The sequence below is a fragment of the Salvia splendens genome, chromosome 2 (genome assembly GCF_004379255.2).
Source record: "Salvia splendens isolate huo1 chromosome 2, SspV2, whole genome shotgun sequence".
NCBI classification, from domain to species: Eukaryota; Viridiplantae; Streptophyta; class Magnoliopsida; order Lamiales; family Lamiaceae; genus Salvia; species Salvia splendens.
The window spans coordinates 31,115,653-31,131,911 of NC_056033.1; the positions used below are offsets into that span (position 1 = coordinate 31,115,653).

Consider the following 16,259-nt stretch of genomic DNA (forward strand, 5'->3'; position numbering starts at 1 on the left):
GCCCTCTTCCTCTTCCAGTTCACCGGAGCTCGTTCCAACTGCGGTGTTGCAACGAACGAGACGTAGCTGTTTTATCTTTGGGGATGACGCGCCAAAATCAACAACACTACCGGGGCGTATCTCGTCTTGCTGAAAGAGGCCTTCCTCGACTCGGCTAAGTTCATCTTTACAGTTTTGAATTTCAATTGTAATTTTCGTTTCTGTTTTTTCTTTCTTCGATCTTCTCTCGGGTTGTATTACGCCCGGTTAGTGTTTTATAGCTATATCTCCAACAATCGCAAGACGAGATAGACACAACAGAAGACCTTAGACTTTCAGAAAATGAAATAAAACTTTCGAAACTTAATCCTTTGCTGGAAATGTCGACCAACGTCAACACCACCGCTGCCACCACTCCGGCCTCCGCCGCATCCAATATTCCTGCCACCAACGCCGCCGTCCCTTTCTCCACTCCATCAACCGGTGCATCTGCCAATGCATCCACCATCTCGATGATGCCGACCCCTGGCTTCCCAGCCGCCTCTTCAACTGTCCCATGGGTTTGGGACAACCCTTTTGGGGCGTCCACTGGTTCCACCTTTGGTGGTTGGGTTGGTTCCACTTTTAGTGGTTCCTTCGGATCCTTTAATGGATCGAGTGTTGGTGCCTTCAGGTTCAATACTAGTGTTGAATCTTTCGGGATCAACACGAATGCGGGGGGCACTATGCCCAACACGAATGTGGGGGACACTATGCCCAACACGAACCTGGGGGGTTCTATGCCCAACCCAACTACTGGCTCCTACGGGGGCAACGGGATAGGCTCCTTCCATGGGGTCAATCTGTCACCATTGGCACCAAGAATGATGCCACCCACCGAGAAGCCGCCAAAGTTTGGAGGTTCGGACTTCAAGAGGTGGCACAAAAAGATGTTGTTCTACTTGACAACATTGGGCGTCGTGAACTTCCTCAAAGAAGACGAGCCGCCCGCGCCAAGTGACCAAGAGACGAACATCGAGGTCATGGACCACTATGATACATGGCGCAGAGGAGATTACCTTTGTAAAAACTTTATTCTAAATGCTTTAGATGATAGTTTGTACAATGTATACTCAGTTGTAAACACCTCTAGGCAAGTGTGGGAAAACCTAGAGAGAAAGTACCGCAGTGATAATGCGGGTAATAAGAAGTTTGTAATAGCTAAGTTCCAAGACTACAAAATGGTCGATACAAGACCAGTCATGGAACAAGTTCAGGAGTTCCATATGATCATCCATGAACTTGCTGCCGAAGGAATGGCGTTGCCCGAAAACTTTACAATGGGCACGACCATTGAGAAGCTTCCACCTAGCTTGAGGGACTTCAAAAGCTACCTCAAGCATAAGAGAAAGGAGATGACTTTTGAAGACATGATCGTGAAGCTGCGCATTGAGGCAGACGTGCGAAAAATCGATCAAAAGGCTAAGGGCTCTTTTGATGCAAAGGACAACCTGTTGGAGCGGGGCGATCCCTCCAACAAATGCCCTCGCCCAAGTCGTCCAAGTGACAAAGGAAAGGGAAAGCAGCCTACAAAGAAGTTTGGAGGCGACTGCTACAAATGTGGCAAACCGGGCCACTTTGCCAAAGACTGCCGCAGCAAGAAGAAGAAGCCGACAGCACATGTCGTTGAGAAGGAGTTCAAAGACTGGGATGAAAACGACCTCATTGCTGTGGTCACTGAGGAAGTTAACCTTGTTGATAACAAGGGTGGCTGGTACATCGACACCGGCGCTACTGCTCATGTCTGCTCATATAGAAGCAAGTTTGCCTCCTACACTGCTGTTGAAGGGAGGAAGATCAACATGGGGAATCAAGCATCGTCCGAAATCCTCAGCGTTGGCAACGTGATTCTCATTATGACGCCTGGCGTCATTATCACTTTGAAGGATGTGTTGTATGTCCCAGACATCCGCAAGAACCTAGTGTCAGGATCAATGCTAGTTAATAAGGGGTTTAAACTAGTATTTGAGTCTGATAGGTTTGCATTGTACAAGTTTGGAAAGTCACTCGGAAAAGGTTATGTAACCGATGGACTTTTCAAGCTTAGCGTGGCAATTCGAAGTGCTGCAAAGCCGTTGGCTAATAACAATAAAGCATATACTTCCTCTTACTTGACTGAGTGTTCAAATTTGTGGCATTGTAGATTTGGACATGTTAATTCAAAAGCCATTAAAAGATTAGTGAATTTAGATTTACTAAAGGCTAATGAAGTGGATACCCAATATAAATGTGAAATCTGGCTTGAAGCAAAAATGACTAAGTTGCCGTTTCACTCGGTTGAACGAAGCACAAAACCCATTGAATTAATTCACACGGACGTATGTGATTTAAAGATGGTGCAAACTAGAGGTGGTAAAAAGTACTTTATCACTTTCATATATGATTGCACAAGGTATTGCTACATTTATCATTTAAGAAGTAAAGATGAAGCAATAGAAGCGTTCGAAAATTATAAGAACGAAGATGAGAATCAACTTGGTTGTAAAATCAAAACGATTCGAAGCGATAGAGGAGGCGAATATGTAGCTCCGTTTGAAGAATTATGCAACGCAAGTGGCATAATTCATCAAACAACTGCTCCCTATTCACCCCAATCTAATGGGGTTGCAGAACGCAAAAATCGAACTCTAAAAGAGATGATGAATGCACTGCTTCTGACTTCAGGATTACCACATAACATGTGGGGGGAAGCTGTTTTGACAGCCAACTATATCTTGAATAAAATCCCTCTCAAAGGAAAAGATATTACTTCTTATGAGTTGTGGAAAGGAAGGAAGTCATCCTACAAATACCTCAAAGTGTGGGGGTGTTTGGCAAAGGTGCCGGTTCCTCCGCCCAAAGAAGTTTCAATCGGACCTAAAACGGTTGATTGCATCTTCATTGGATATGCACTTAACAGTAGTGCATATAGATTTGTTGTTCATAAGTCTGAAATATCGACTGTGACTGTTGGAACAACAATTGAATCAAGAAGTGTTGTATTTCTTGAAAATACATTTCCTTGTAAAAAACAAGAAAATGTAGCACATAATTCTGAAGCAAGAATTGATGATGAAATAACGAGCTCTAAGTCATTAGATAAAGAGCCCGAATCTCGCAAGCATGCTAGGCCTGATCCAAATGAGGCACTAACGAGACGAAGCAATAGGGTTAGAACACCAAAATCTTTTGGTCCCGACTACATTGCCTTCATGTTGGATGAAGAACCAGCGTCTTTGAAAGTAGTTTATGCAGGCCCAGACGGGCTGCATTGGAGAGAAGCTGTTCAAAGCGAAATTGACTCAATTTTGCTAAACCACACTTGGGTGTTGGTTGATCTTCCCGAAGGTGCTAAACCTCTAGGATGTAAATGGGTCCTTAAAAGGAAATTTAAGGCCGATGGAACAGTTGATAAATATAAAGCCTGATTAGTAGTTAATGGTTTTAAACAAAGGAAGGACATGACTTCTTTGATACGTACTCACCTGTAACGAGAATTACTTCTATAAGAGTGCTTCTCGCGATTACTGCATTGCACAATCTTGAGATTCACCAAATGGACGTAAAAACTGCGTTTCTAAATGGTGAATTCGAAAATGAGATCTATATGGAACAACCTGAATGTTTTGTAGTACCTGGACAAAAGAATAAGGTCTGCAAACTGGTTAAGTCCTTATATAGATTAAAACAAGCGCCGCTCCAATGACACTTAAAATTTGATAATGTAATGTTATCAAATGAATTTAAAATCAACGAGTTTGACAAGTGTGTCTATATTAAGAATACTAATAACAGATATGTTATAGTATGTCTCTACGTTGATGACATGTTAATCATGGACAGTAGTACCCGAATAATTAACGAAACTAAAGCCATGTTGAAAAGAAATTTTGACATGAAGGACATGGGTCTAGCCGATGTAATTCTTGGAATGAAGATTCTAAGAACATCTGAGGGAATCACCTTAACACAATCTCACTATGTGGAAAAAGTGCTAAAAAGATTCAATGCTTATGACAGCACGCCGGCTAAGACGCCAATAGAGCTAAATGTTCACCTTAGTAAGAACAAAGGCGAACCTGTCGCACAAAAAGATTATGCGAAGGTTATAGGGTGCATTATGTACTTGACTAATTGTACGAGACCCGATATTGCTTGCGCCGTGAACAAGTTAGCATGATACACGAGTAATCCAAGCAAAGAAAATTGGAAAGCTCTTGTAAGGGTTTTGAGATACTTAAAACATACTCAAAATCATGGGCTGCATTTTGCAAGATACCCCCCGGTACTTGAAAGGTACTGTGATGCGAACTGGATATCCGATAATAAAGACTCACTTTCCACTAGTGGATATGTCTTTACTACTAGGGGTGCTGCCGTCTCGTGGAAATCCACAAAACAGACTTGTATAGCCCGATCAACTATGGAATCCGAGTTCATAGTTTTAGACAAAGCTGGTGAGGAAGCCGAGTGGCTTAAGAATTTCCTCGAGGACATTCCATGTTGGTCTAAACCTGTGCCTCCGGTGATGATTCACTGCGATAGCCAAGCCGCTATTAGAAGGGCGAATAATGGCTTGTACAACAGGAAGTCTCGACACATTCGTCGACGACATAACACCGTGAGACATTTGATCACAACAGGGGTGATTACAATTGACTATGTGAAGTCAATAGATAATCTAGCGGATCCGCTAACCAAGGGTTAAACCGTGATCAAATGAATAAGTTGCTAGAGGGAATGAGTTTGAAATCCACAAACTAAAGAATTGTCATAGTGGTAACCCAACCATGATGACTGGAGATCCCAAGAACTTGGTTCAAAGGGACAACTAAGCTATGAGAGTTCACGAGAAACACTCAACTATATCTATTCCCTAGAGAGCAATAGAGTGTCGGAAAGCTTGCCTAGTAGTGAGGCTAAGTCTATGACTTTTAATGACTCCTAAAGGATCTCGAGGAGATTGAGTTCTCAAGGAGACCGAGTAGGGCAAGATACTCGATTAGGAATCACCTATATAAGTGTGAAGTGAGGCCGCTTCAAATAACACACTTATGAACCCAAAGTGGTGTCCAATGCCGCAAAGGACACAAAACGTGAGAATGGATGAGGTTGAGGTGTTTAAGCGTTAACACCATTGTCTCGGTGCACGCCGTGGGGGATTAGTTCAAAGAATCGCGCTACTAAGCCGCCTGTGTATCCGATGGTGTCAACTATGGAGGGTTCAAAACCAACAACTACATATCATTATGCTTATATACCTCTCGAGGGTTGCGCTTGTGTCTGCATACATATGCATTTTGCTATTTCCACTCATGTGGGGGATTGTAGAAATCATGGAATAAAATATGCTCGGTCAATGGATTTTGACCAAATAATAAAAGTGATGAGACATCTAGTTTTGTGAAATTAAATAATATAGCGTTGATCTACATTTTACGTAGATAAATGTAGTATATTCACATTCTCAAATCCGATTTCCGGTGAGTGAGAAATAGTGAATTAAAGTTTGGCATAATTAGCTTTTAATTAAAGCTTGGAGTTTGAGCTTAGGGAATAATTAACTAGTGTTAATTATCCACATAGGAGAAGTGACACATCTTTTAATGTGCTTAAATTAAGTGACTTTATGTTACTTAATAATTATAGTGGACCAAGATGGGTGAAAGAGCCCACACGCGCACGTGCGCGCCGCCGCCCGCCCGCCTGAGCCCGTGCTCGTGATCGCGATCACGCTCACGTGCCTCGGGCCCGTGCCCGGGCTCAGTCTCGGTCTCGGACTCGGACTTGGACTTGGACTTGGACTTGGATCTTGGCTCTTGGCAATTGGTCTTTGGGTGGTCTTTGGGCTCGGGTCTGAACCTGTAGTAATCTTTTTAGACCACCGCTGAGTCAGCAACATCGTCAAGCGTGGCACAGTCAAAGCTGCCACGTGAAAAATCGACACTCTCCACACGCGAAAGGCACACTCCTGCCACAAGCTTGTAACCGCCGACGGTTACGAATGCGCCATGATGAGCCTTCATGGCTTGGTTGACCCTGCATGGTGGATTGGCCTATAAATAGGCTAGCCATTCCACTGCATTTCACACACTGAATATCCATCACAAGCATACTTCCTCTCTGCATAGTCTTTTCGAATCTCTGCCCTCTTCCTCTTCCAGTTCACCGGAGCTCGTTCCAACTGCAGTGTTGCAACGAACGAGACGTAGCCGTTTTATCTTTGGGGACTGAAGTGGTGGTCCTCTCACTCGACTCTAATGTCGAATGACTAGACTCAGGAGTAAGCAAGTGTGCACATATGAGAATTAATGCAAAGCTCGGTCCAGACACAACGCTCCTTAAATCCACTGGATCACTGGGTCCAGGAACTCAAGAGAACTACAGTGTTTTTGTCGTTGGACACACTCGACTCCCCTTCAAAAATAAATCCCTCAACCCGAATACTATGAATTAGTATAGGGAAGTGGGGTTGATCCCACAGAGATGGATTCGCAAAGTAGTGCTAAGAGACTATGGAAACAAACGGCTGCTGCCACGCAAAGGGGTTGAGATTTTAACTATCACTAGATCTAGGCAAGAAATGTAAACGCTAGACCTAGGACACAGAAAACTTACTAGAATCAGACATCAAATCCGAAAGATACAATTACTCCCTAGACTAAGTAAACAATTACCTAATCTAGCTAAACAGAAAGCAACTAACAGTGGGGACCATGTTTCCAGAAATAGCAAGTACGGTAAAAGCTGCAGACAACCAACCCATGCAATTTCCTAACCAACTCAAACGCGTAAATGCAGAAAACAGAGCATACTCCTGGATTCGAACAGAATATAGAAATTTGGACGCCGGAAACTTGCTACGAATCGGAAATACACCAGATCTACGTAAACTAGGCGAAATGAAATGAAAACACGTAAGCGCGGCATAAAATTAAACACTCCTGCTCAGAATCACGTCGGACGCTTAATCCACTCCGGATCTAAGCAATCCAAACTCAACAATCAACAAAATCAACTCCATAACTCCGATTTTAACAGATCTGCTCCGATCACCGCCAAATTCCAACAATCACGAACAACTCCACAACATTAACCAGACAAAACCCCGATTCATTCACAAACCCGCTCCATTCTCCCAGATTCAACCATTAACCTGCAATAATCCAGAAATCAACCAACTCCAACAATCCAACTCCAGAATTCAAGTAAACACAATCAAACAACAGGAACCATCACGATCGACGTAAACGAAAACGAAACTTGCATAAAAGTAAGAAATATCCAGAAACAAAAGAGGTCTGAGCTTCGAACAGCGAAGCTCGGCGAATTCAGCAGAAACGAAAGCGGAAAATAAATTGTTTCTTCGCCCTAAAGAAGGACGGTGTTACAACCAGATCGAAAATGTATGAAAGCTAGAGGTGAACCCCCTAGTGTGCCCTGAATTTCCCACCGAAAGAACCCAAGAGTGTGAAGAGAATGGACTAAGCTACAGGCTGTTAGTAAGGTCTCCACCGAGAAGATCCCTCCAGCTTGCATGCTTCTTCCTTTTATAGATGCGGACATAGCCTTCTAGAGTCTTCGTAGAAATCCCTATTCTACCCTTCAACTCCGAGGCTTCCTCCGTCAAGCAATTTCCTTCATAATGTCCACTTTTTCGCCAGTTTCCTAGGACCATGCTAGCGTCCTCTTCTTTTCCTGGATCTAGCGAAAATCTTCACACACCTGGCTTAAATCGTGCGTTAGACCCAGTAATTTCACGAAATAAAACCCCTAGACCGATGCATGAAATTAGCCTTATCAGGGACGACGCGCCAAAACTGAGAACACTACTGGGACGTATCTTGTCTTGCGGAAAGAGGCCTTCCTCAACTCAGTTAAGTTCATCTTTACAGTTTCGATTTTCAATTGTAATTTTCGTTTCTGTTTTTTCTTTCTTCGATCCTCTCTCGGGTTGTATTACGCCCGGTTAGTGTTTTATAGCTATATCTCAAACACATCCATCGTGATCAGGAGGAAGCCGCCGAAAGATTCATTGAAGATAATATTGTTGAGCCATCACGGTAGGGAGAGGACGCCTTCTGACACCGTTGCCATATGCGCCGAGAGTTATGTTGGCGCATTGCAAATACATTGGTGGTCCCTGATGAATACTTCCAACAATGACCAGAAGCTTTCGGTCGACCGAGTCTTATGACATTGAAGAAGTGTATATCTGCACTCTGACAACTCACACTAGGCTACTAAATATATCTTCGACTTTGACGAGTTCATTTATGTATTTTTCGATTTTCAATAAAATGACATTTTTAGGATTTCATAATCTTGTTTAATTTTAATTAAATTGGTTCAAATAAAAAAATAAAAAAAAGTGAGACACATGAATAATTAAGTGGATGAATAGTGATTTTGAGTGTTATTACTTTATTAAGAAATAAGGTAAAGAGTAATATGAAATCCATAAATAACGCAGTGAATGAACGGTTTAAGAATGGAGAAGAAATAAGGTAAAAAGTAATGTGAAATCCATAAATAATGTAGTTAATGAATGGTTTAAGAATGGAACTGTGGATGTTTTATAAGTTGTCAGTATTGAAGATTAAATTATTTGATTGACATGTAACACATTGGGACTTTCTGGTCAATCACAATGTGACCTTCGGGTTAATTATATTGGGACCTTCAGGTCAAATTATATTGGCATATTGAAAATTCCGGCTAGATACCATGCTTGATCCGTCATAGAATAATAAATTGAATAGAGAGGCATATGCATATTGATATTAATTAGTTCAAATTATATTGGCATATTGAAAATTCCGGCTAGATACCATGCTTGATTCGTCATAGAATAATAAATTGAATAGAGAGGCATATGCATATTTATATTAATTAGTTTATGATGTTTACTGTTCATGTTACATGTATTGCTTAAAGAATATGTTAATATTTGTGTGAAAAAAGGTGGAATTTATATATGTTGATTGGTGTCTCATATAAATAAAAAATAACTTTCAGAATAAGATATCAATGATGTTTTGGTAGGCGTGAGTTACACAAACTCTACGTATTATTAGGGTCGGCGGCTGACGCATTTTGACAATCTTTTATCCTCATCAATTTGCATATAGAAAAATGTATAGCATATACAATTATGAGAGGGTCGCATTATACTCCAAAATATTTTAAAATATGTACTGATAAACGTTGGTTTTGGAAATTTCAGTATTTGGGTGGACTTATTTTGGATATATAATTACTTTAAGCTGTATTTGTTTATTATAGATGTATACGTCATAAGGGTTGAGGTGGGACAAACAAACCCTATGAAAATGTCAACCCCGACATATATACACTCGGTGGATATTTGCAAAGGGTTTGCTGACATTCGCCTGCAATATATTACATCAATAAACCCTATAATAATGTCAATCCAGACATATATATACACGCGGTTGACATTTTCATATGGTCTGTTGACATTAGTGTGTAACAAATCATATGATAATGTCAACCGAGGCATATACATACACGCTATTGATACTTTCATAGGGTTTGTTGACAATCATATGTATATATGCCTCGGTTAACACTTTCATAGGGTTTATTGGCATTCACGTGTAAAATATGTATTTTCCCAATATGCCCCCAGTTGACATTTTCACGTGGTTTGTCGACATTGCCAATTACCAATAATTAGCTCATCTTGTGCGCCTTTCCCTATATTTAATGGACAAGATTTAGTTTGTAGTAAAGATTCAACTTGCAATTGATTACATATTTACATCCTTATAGGGAAATATTTAAAAAATAATCCATTTTGAATTAATAACATCCCACCAATTCTAGTCATAAGATCTATGTAACCGTCGCACATGATTGTGTTACGTCACCTATCAGAACTAAACTTATAAAATCAAAATATACGTATGTGATAAGTACAATCATTTAAATTAATTATATGCTATCCGCCTATCCCTATATTGTCTACACATTTACTTGGGGACAAAAGGTGATTTGCTCACCCCAGGCGCCCCCATAACCCGGCCCGACATCGCTATGGAGGGGTTCAAACACGGTACCTCAGCGGCCCATTAGGTGGGAGGAACTTACACTGGTAACCAGCACACAAGGAGCCACCACAGTGGTGAAACTCCCACACTGCGGCTGCCAGCATTCGATCCTGTCTGCTTAGGGACAATCTACCACCCAGGAACCAACTGAGTTAAGCCCGTGCGGGCTTGTCTACACATTTACTATTTTTGCATATGGTAAGTAACCATGCAATACCGTGCTATTTGCATTCAATTATAGGGCAGGTACGACAACAAAAGACAACTTAATTAGTAACATACTTCCATCTTAACTAAGAATAGGTACGACGACAAATACAAATTAATTAATAATACAATTCCATTTTAACTAAGAGTAGGTACAACGACAAAACACAACTTAATTAGTAACACACTTCCCTTTTAAATAAGAATAGGCATGACGACAAAAAACAACTTAATTAGTAACACACGTTTCTTTCAACTAAGAATAGGCACAACGACAAAATACAACTTAATTTATAACACACTCCCCTTTCAATAATAATTGGGACGTTCAAGTCATCATAATTTTACAATCTCAAAATAAATGCAAAGCAATCATTAATCATCGTTATTTCTAAATAAAGCAAGACACTAGAATTTTGAATTTGGAAATAGCCAGTGGTAGTTGACAGTGAAAAATATGCAATTAAAAAGACTGAATATTATCATCTAATGGCTTTACCAAACCGTCTATCAATTTTTCGGGTAAGCATTGCCACCTTGCACCAATTAGTTATATTGAGGATTCACTGTGTGTTTTCTGCTTTTAATGAGAAATCTTTGGTCATATATAAATGTATTATATGTATCATACTTTCACCCAATTTAAATGTATTATATGTATGTACCATACTTTCACCTAATTGCAAACTCTTAGGCCATGTTTGTTTGCATGTTTCTATTTGTGAGTAAATTTTTAAATTCTGATGATTGTTTGAATTTTAATGAAACTGGAAAAGTAAATAAAATCTTGAAAACAAGAAAAATAATACTAGAGTTTTCCAGGATTTTGATTCCCCAGCTTTTTCTAGATATTCTTTTTTTCCAATTTAGGACACTTATATATTTGGAAATTTAATATAATTTTATTTATTTTTCACAGCAGTTATTATTATTATTATTATTATTATTATTATTATTATTATTATTATTATTATTATTATTATTATTAGTTTACAAACTAATAAGTTATTAAACGAATTTTAATCTAATTATTTAACTATGCGTTATAATAATATTATAATAATTATTAATTTTATCTTTCTAATTCATAGTTTATTAATAAAATCTTAATATATAGTAATTTTTAAATTATTTATTAAATTATAGTTATTGTATTAATAAAAATTTAATCATTGTTACATAAATTGAGTATTGTTTCAATTACTCAATTAAAATTAATTAATTAATATAAGTTCAAATCATAACAACTTTCTTTGATATTTTCAAACACAAGATAAGTAATTTATTAGGATGTAATTAGTTCATTTTTATTTTGTCTCAACTTTTTATATTTATGTCATTTTCCATTTAAGGATTATATGTTGTTTATCTTTAATCATCATAATATTAATAATGGAAAAATGTTAACAACAACATTCAAATTCTCTCTCTTTCTCTACCCACGCAAACACTCACTTCCCATCTTCGCATTCTTATCGTGGCACTCTCTCTCATTCTCTATTTTGGGTGTATCCTTTCTATCTCTCCCTCTCTTTCTACGTGAATAGAGAAGATTTTCCCTTTCTTCCAACTTTTTCACATTATATATATGGAGCCGATGTGACTCATTTCTCACACTTACACAAAAGTTCCTTTCAAGAGGAAAAGGCTCTTCAAGTCCAATAACACTTCTTCCCCTCCTTAATTCTAAAAGGTGATCTTTTTAGAAAAGCTATAACAAGAGGGTTTAGGTGTTAGGATTTACTCTTTCCATCTTTAATAAAAGCTACTTTGCTCTCTTTTTTAATTCTTATCAAAACTTTTCAAGAATGTTTCTCTCTTTCATTAATTAACATTACTTGTGCACTCACTTTGAACAGAAAATGAAAGACTTGAACTCGGAATTGGAGATGGAGAACTTCCTAATCATGCAGGAAAATGAGAAGTTGAAGATGTTGGCTGAGTTTATAAGCCAAGAGAATAAGGCTCTTCTCAACGAGCTCAACCACCTCCTCGCCATCGCTGCTGCAGCTGGAATCCCCATCCCTCATGATCTCAATAGGTCCACCACCAGCTCCTCAAAGGCCAACAACAAATCCAACAAGTGAGATGGAATTGGAGGCCACACCAACATGTTTTGTTTTGCTCATCATCAACATTTAGTTTCCGTATGTCTCAATTAGATAAAAGGGTCTCAGTTCTAAGTTGTTTTCTTATGTTGTTGTGGTTTGTCAATCGGATTATGATTTGGAAATGAATATTTAGTTTTATCACTATTAATTATTGTCTCTCAAATGGACTCGATCTTTCCTATTGTTGTTGGCTATCAACTCCCACATGCTTGAAAAAATACACTTAATAATTAGTAATTTATTTATTTGCAAATTATTCATGCAAACTGGTATGGTATTATTGAATAAAATGGTTTAATATACTTGATTTGGTATAAACTGATTAATTATAATGCCAATTTATTAATCTACTTATTACATGGAATAAGATTAAAAGTATTGATAAAGGAATCTAGTTGTTAGAGAAATAGACAAGCAACTGTAACTTGATTCTTGTTAAAAAATAAATTTGATTTTTCCCCCTTTTTGCGTATGTATTATCATATCGGAGTGCTACATATAGGCGCGGCGACACGCAAGAGGCGACAGAAGGGTGCAACACGGCGGGGCTGTGTGGCGGCGCTAGGAAAGGTGTGGCGGAGAACGTGCTAAGGTGTTGAGAAATCTAGCTACAGTGAGAGAGAGAATTAAGTTTTATAGAGAACGAAATAATGTTGATGATAGTAAGTTAAATTAATCAACATTGAGTTTCAAAATTTTGACGGGTCAGAGTTTTAATTTGAAAGATTATAATTCATTAATAAAATGGTTAATTTCTAGTATTTAAAAATAAATACTCCATCCATCCATAAAATATAGTTCCATTTTGTCATCTCAAAATGTCCATTAAATTAAAATAGTCTAATTTCAAAATATGAAAAATTTCTCTCTCATACTTTACTTACTTTTTTTTCACTATCTTATAGAAGTAATAGTATTTAGCTAATTTTTCTCTAAATCTCTCTTACCTTACCTATTTTTTCATTCTCTCTTACTTAACTAATTTTTCATTAAAAGTCATACCATCCACAAATAAGATCATTTTTTATGAACGGATGAAGTAATATTTTCTTTTATTGAGTAGTTTGTTTCACACTATAGTTGTGCCCAAAGACAGTTTAGCAACACGAAATCCTTAATCATTAGGTGCCAGATATTCACGAGCTTTACGACCTCAATTTCAAAAAGTTTAATGAAAATGTGAAGCAAACAGGGGGGAAAGAAAAAAAAAATGCATGAATTAACAATTATTTGGCTATTGAATTCACGCTTTACTTCTGACTTTCTGTTTTCGAAGATTTATTTAATTGATACTACCATTTAAATCGTCAAATAAGTTGATTATTTGGCATGTTGTGCAATTAAAATATTTTCGCAAGACATAAGTCACAATATGACACAGTAAGAGCCAAGGAGGGGCTTAAACCCTTCCCCAAAAAAAATTTCCTTTCATCCTATGCTAAAATCTTTTGAAATTTTCAAAGAAACGGTCTCTAGCCCTTCCTAAATCTATGCTATTGAAGGCTAAATCGTGTTAGATTAATGTTAACAAGGGGCTGAAAACCTGAAATCACTGAATTGAATCTGAGAATTCAAAATTTACAGATGCAAATTAGGAAATATATGGCTTTCACAGCAGGCTTGGGGAAGAAGATGACCTATCCCAACCTAAAATATTTATATTAATTATACATTTATATAGGAAGTTAATTCTAGTAGCAATAATTGTATTCCTTGAAAGTAGCGTCAGTTTGATTATTGGAGTAGTGAGTATAAATTAAGTACTTTATATATTCTTTAATTACCTATGTGGAAAAAAGGTTTTGTGGCTTTAATATTGTAAATTCCAAATTTTGCTTTTTAAATTTTCTTTTCTTTTCCTTTATTTCTTTACAATTCTATTATACAAATATTTATTTTAAAAATCTGACTTTTAATATACACTTTATTATAAAAATTAGAATGAAAATATGAAAAAACATGTCATGCATTGACCGTGTAGTTTAATTCATATAGGATTCTACATATAGTTTGTTTAAGTTTAAGATGTTGGCTTAGAGTTTTTATCCTGGAATTAGAATTTGACGTGCTCACATTGAATAATTTGTAGTTGTCTCAAGTAATATTTTAACCTTTTTTTACCACTATATATAACAATATTTTGAGCTATTAGAGCATCCACAATGGGGCGCTTTAAGGGGCGCCCTAAAGCCCGTCCTATGCACCGCCACGTCAGCATTTTATCCTCCTCCCCTTCTACCTGCAGTGGGGCGCCCTAAAGCGCGCCCTAAGCATTTTACTATTGTTTTGTTAATTAATTTAAATGTTTTCAAATATATAAATGCAAACTTAGAAAAAAACATAACGATTAACTAAGAACGGCAAAAAATTCATTGATTATAAAAAAAAAGTTACACGGGTTAGAAATAAAAAAAATTGACTATCCAACAAAATCCCCAACTTCCGGCTCAACTCATCGATCAACCTCTGGAGGAATTCGGCTCTGGCCGGATCCGTACACTTCATAAGGGCGTTGTGCGTATCCAACAACGTCCGTGCCATCGAGGCCGTTGCCAAATCCGCGTAGGCAAGTGTCGTCGGGGTCGGGGTAGGGGTCGGGGTCGGGATCGACGATGGGGGGGCGGCGGCCGAGGAGGATATCGCATTTGCCTTCCCCTTGTTCTTCGCAGCCTTGACGCTTATGGGACGCCGCCGGGAGGACATCGGTGTGCCGGAAGTCTCTTCCTCCGTGCACGTTTGGTTGAGGTCCACCGGACGAGTTCCGCTTTCGCTGGTCGTGTAACCACCAGTGTCGGTGGTCTTCGTCCTCTTCGCCGCACATGTGTGCAGAATCCCGCCTTGGAACTTCTACTTGTCCCTCAAGAGCGCCCAGATGTTGAAATGCTTGAAGTCGCCGTACATGGACTGGTACGAGAACAACGCTCTATCGCGCACGTCGCTCAAGCTCTCGCCGCTTCCCTGATCCCTCGAGCACTTCTCGTACTCCGCCGCGAACAGGTTGACTTGCTTCTTCACCTGATCCCAGTGCTTGCGGAGCTACTCCCGTTGGCGCTTGTACGCGCTCGGCGGTTTCGCCTCATTGTAGCGCTCGACGATGCGCTCCCAGTACGCAAGCTGCCTTTGGTTGTTCGTGAATATCGGGTCCTCCGATATATCTACCCAACACCACGCCAAGACGAGGGTTTCATCCGGCTGGTAGTTCGTACGGCCAGGGGCGTACTCTTCACAAGTTGTCGGAGGTGGCAACTTGTGCGCCGGGTGTTTGGTCCGCTTCTTTCTGGTGGGGGAAGGGGCGGCGACGCAACGGGAAGTGGCGGCAGGGTGAGTTGGAGACGGCTTCATGTCGGAGAGACCGTACGAATCCGTACTGAACTCCGGATCGTACTGCGTGCTGGCGTCGAACAACCGATATTCGCCTGGCTGTGTACCCAGCCATCGTGCGCCATCTCCAATCATCGGGCTACTAGGACTTGAGGACCCACCAGAATCCATTTTATAGCGTAATTTGAGAGTTTAAAAGTTAATCAAAAAGTTATAAATGAATGGTGAAGCTGGGGTATATATATAACAAATTTTTCGAATTAAAAAAAAAATCTAAAACGCGTTGCATCGTCCGCGTCGTCCACAGTGGGCGGACGATGGCGCGGACGATGCCCTATCGTCCGTGCTTCGTCCGCGGACTAAGCGTCGGGCGCGCTATCGTCCGCCCCACTGTGGATGTTCATAGTACTTAAAAAATATATTCTTTATCTGTGATTAGTTATCTTACTTTGACTTAGTCTGAGTTTTAAGAATTATATTAGCGATGAATAAAGAACGTTAGTTGAATATGAGTTATAATTTAATAATAAATCGTGATTGAGACGAGTTA

General features: G+C 39.2%; 1 long non-coding RNA gene across 1 annotated transcript; it reads left to right on the forward strand.

Annotated features, from left to right (window-relative positions):
* Window positions 1-11,905: 11,905 nt before the first annotated feature.
* Window positions 11,906-12,529, forward strand: LOC121780372. The gene is made up of 2 exons (XR_006046009.1): window positions 11,906-11,970; window positions 12,137-12,529. It is a non-coding gene; the product is annotated as an uncharacterized LOC121780372 (long non-coding RNA).
* The last annotated feature ends 3,730 nt before the right edge of the window (window positions 12,530-16,259 follow it).